Below are 4,431 nucleotides of genomic sequence, written 5' to 3' on the forward strand. Positions count from 1 at the left end.
AAGTTGTCCAACAGTTGTCAAAAAGTGGTTGTCAAAATATCATTTCTCTAAATATAAATAGGGTGACACATATATGATTAAGACTAACCTAACATGTACATGTTCCAGAACCAATAAAGTTAGTTCCCATATGAGGTGGGCCCGTAGAATCAGAATTGATGAATTAGGGGCTCTAGTTTTAGAAGAGGGTCCTAACTCAAGGAATTGATTATGACTATTTTGTTAACTATCGTGGAACTAGAGAATCATTCATAAGAATAGATGCAGTATACCAATTAGGAGAACATAGATGATTCGAAAGACCTGATCCCATCTCTCTCTTATTCTTAAAACCAATCTTTATTTTCTGTCGTTACTTTATTGCAATCAAACCAATCATCTGCCTAGTCGCAAATCAAAATAACCTTTTACACCAGTAACATTTTTCTCTCTTGCTTATCAAACTCTCTACCTACACAATAACTACAGATGTCTAACATATAACTCTCCAATATTCTTTTTTTTTTCCTTCCTTCTATTGTTGCGTGCTTACACTTAACCCATTTAAAAAAAACGAAATAAAAACTCCCTGCATCCCTTATATATAGACCTCTTGGTTCACTCCACAACTCACACTACCTATCCCCCCCCCCCCCCCCCCCCCCCCCCCCCTCCTCTTCTCCTCTCTTGTCATCATATTGACCTTTTATTCAAGATATAACAGTAAAATACAACTCTATAAATTTCTCTAACTTTTTTTAATCTTCGAAACACTTGCAATATATGAACAACCTATCGTTAAATTTTTCTACTAATGTGCATTTTGTAAGTGTTTTCTGTATTCTTCTTAGTTAACTTAAAATACTATGATTTACCATAATTTAATCGCTACAAAAATGATTGTAGATTTTAAAAAGGATCTTCCACAATTCAATGGCCATTAACTTTTGAAAACTGTAAATTTTGTATGTTGAAGTAATATTCAATGTGCAGTTGGATCTTAATCTGTGTGGGACTGCATATGCAGGTCATGTAATTTCTCAATTCTCAACTTCTTTTTTAAAGAATCTCAACAACTTTTATTACGTCAAAAAACAAAAAAACAAAAAAAACTTTCAACGATTAGTTCCATTTAACTTGGGGCTAATAGTTGGTTGTTTATCTCTTATTATTGTCAAATGGGCTAATAGTTTCATATTAAAGTTCTGAATATATTTGAAAAACAATCAATTGATTCTAATTTTTCAATAAACAACCTCTCTCACAAAATCTTAAGTTGTTAGGTCTAAGAATGAACTTATATCTCAGAGACAATATTTGCTGCAATTACAATTGGATTTGTGAAGGAATTTGAAGGGAGAAAAGAATAATGTAGTCGCCATCTCGGCGACGGCGCTATGACGGCTGGCCAAGCTTTTGAAGCCATGAACTGGCATTGTTACTGGTTATCTTCATTCAGAATAACAATCATATTAGAATGAAGATAACCGGCATTGTTCATGGCTTCGAAAGCCTGGCCGGCGGTCATGGCACCATCCCCGATGATGGTGACTACATTGTTCTTCTCTCCCTTTAAATCCCTTCCAACAGCCATTCCTGTTTTTGGAGTAGAATGAAGATAACCAGCATTGTTCATGGCTTCAAAAGCTTGGCCAGCCGTCATAGCCCCGTCGCCGATATTAAGATAACCAGCATTTTCATTTAGCTCACCCTTACTTCACGGGAAATTATGGAAATCGGCGCAGATATTATTGGTGCAGGATGGAAGATTTGTAGCGAAACATCGTGTGGTTTCCTAGATCCAGGCTCCATCTCTCGAAGGATTCTAAAGAATGTTCAACTTCAATGAGAAAGCTTTTGATGGCAGTGATCCTTTGTGTGATTTCCATGACTGTTAAATAAAAATATATATGGCCTGCTATTTCATTTGTAAGAGTTATGTTAGATAGCCTACTAATCAATAAAAATATAGCTCGGTTCATATCATAAACATTAATTTTGTCTGCTAATGTTATTTTTTTTCCTCATTAGATAGCCCTAGTGGTTGAAGGGATACTTAATGCAGCTTCAGCAGGGATCTCTTCTGATTTCAAGAGCGAAAGAGAACAAAGGAGTGGTAAACTGCAATTTATCTCTTCTGACAGGGGCTGGCTCTATGAATGTCCTTAATTGCAAGATATCATGTGGGGCGTTTTTTTGTTTTCTTGTGTAAGATTCATGGTTTGTAATTATGTTGGTATTTGTTGCATAGATTTTTAACTTTATTCTTATCAAACTTAGGCTTAAGCTAGTTTGTTTTTATATCAAGTTTTGGTGTCGTTTGTTCATGTAATAATAACAAAGTATTTCTTTTGGGACTTGAAATTTAATTATGTTCTACAAACTTCCATGATATATAGCTGCATACCGATTAGCAATTAATTACTCAACTAAACTTAGTTTTTAGAAACAAGAACATAATGTACTGATTGCATCGCTGTATGCTATTGGTGGTCTTGGTGAGACCACACGACTTAACACACCTAAACTTTTATCTTTTTTTTTTGAAGAAGTCCTAAATAAAACTTTTATCTATTACTATGAATTTACATTTTTAACTATCATTACTGACTTGGGTAAATAAAACTGCAAGATCAATTGTTAATATAATTGAGAAATTAATAAAATAGGGGTCATATGAAAGTTGTGTATTTGAAGAATACTATACTATACTATTTATATAATGTTAAGAGGTTCACTCAAATAACACATGCCGTAATTCGTTGCAATGTAAGATAACATGCATTTTAATTTTGAGTCTATTTAATGATTTGTAAGTAATAATTTGGTAACATACTCTTTTTAAAAAGGAAAATGCTAGATATCAAGAATGATTTTATCAAGAAAGATTCAAGAATGACATGGCAGAATAATTACCCTTAGATTTCAGTCCCACCACCCCATGATTTCCGCACCACCCCATGATTTCCGGTCAGACTGAGATTTTATTGGCTTACATTAATTTCAGGACAATTTCTTGATAAAATCTAAGGGTGATTATTCTGCCATGTCATTCTTGAATCTTTCTTGATAAAATCTTTCTTGATATATAACATTGCTCTTTTAAAAATGAGTGGATGCACCTGAGAATGTGCGCTGACCTATTTTAGAAAATGTAGTTAGAAGGAGTGCATTAGCAAATTATAACAACATAATGGCTAAAAATACTCAAATATACCGCTTTGCTATAAAACTCATAACATACTCCTTGTAAAAATGAGTGGGTGCACTTAGCTGATAATGTACACCCACCTATTCACAAAATGCAGTTAGAAGGAGTGCATTACGATAAGTGCTAGAAAGTAGTTATTTATATGTTGTATTTTAGATACTTTTGCTACTTGTTTTACAAAGTTATCCTAGGAAAAGTCAAGAATTAATGAACAAATGTCCAATTATGCTTTTTATATCTTACTCTATTCCATTGTGCACGAAAATGGATGCCAAGACATTGAGCAAGAAAGAATTCTGCAAAGATTTGCAAAGGTTAGCTCGCCATAGCAAGCTTGGAGCGAGCAAAGGACGAGGAACTCCAGAAAGCACTATGTTCCAGAATTTCATGCCTGGCCACATCGATTTTTGGTGCCATTTGTTGATGTAATAATAACAAACTATTTCTTTTGGGATGTTGATCAATTATGTTTGTTTTTTTTGAAGGATTGAGATCAATTATGTTGTTCTACAAACTTCCATGATAGTTGCATACCGATTAGCAATAAATTCTCAATATTACAAACACGAACATGATGTACTATCGCTGAATGCTATGTTTGAAGACCAGTAAATCAAACAGCAAATACTTGAACCAAAAAAAAAAAAAAACAACAAATAAATATATTATTAAAAAGGCTACAATAGATAACTTTCATATATAAAAAATCAAATACACAAATTTCAAAATAAAACTTCCATTTTAAACTTCTTAACAAGTAGCCTTAGAGCACTTGTTAACATTTGCCCTTAGAGAAAAATGTGAATAAGGATTGGTAGAACAAGAAGTTAATACTCATGCAACACATCATGTGGCCTTGGGAGTTTAGATAGATACTAGTGGGAAAATTTTGTTTTAATTTAATTTTTTACTCGAGAGGATTAATAACCCGATATCAAATAACATGTTGACAAATTAGAGATGGAACAAGAGATGGAATTTATCTAACACGATGTACTATGTGTGTCTCAAAATTCCGTCTTTACATAAATTTTTAGAGGATTGGATATGGCAACGTGAATGAATGTATCTCTTAAAGAAAGCATATATTAATACTATGAACAATGAACTTTAAGCGTTGATTTCGTGGAACTTTCTTTACAATAATTGATTGGTTTACTGGTCAATCACGTGTTGAAATTTTAAAGATTCGTAACTATAAATGATCAAAACAGAACTATTTGAAATGTAATTTACTAGTG

At 33.1% G+C, this 4,431-nt stretch overlaps 1 long non-coding RNA gene across 1 annotated transcript; it reads left to right on the plus strand.

Annotated features, from left to right (window-relative positions):
• Positions 1 to 650: 650 nt before the first annotated feature.
• LOC146912473 (uncharacterized) lies at positions 651 to 2,343 on the plus strand. Its single transcript, XR_015016506.1, has 2 exons — positions 651 to 1,908; positions 2,011 to 2,343. It is a non-coding gene; the product is annotated as an uncharacterized LOC146912473 (long non-coding RNA).
• Positions 2,344 to 4,431: the final 2,088 nt, after the last annotated feature.

The sequence above is a fragment of the Medicago sativa genome, chromosome 6 (genome assembly GCF_051527215.1).
Source record: "Medicago sativa cultivar Bolivia chromosome 6, Bolivia_mono, whole genome shotgun sequence".
Classification (NCBI taxonomy): Eukaryota; Viridiplantae; Streptophyta; class Magnoliopsida; order Fabales; family Fabaceae; genus Medicago; species Medicago sativa.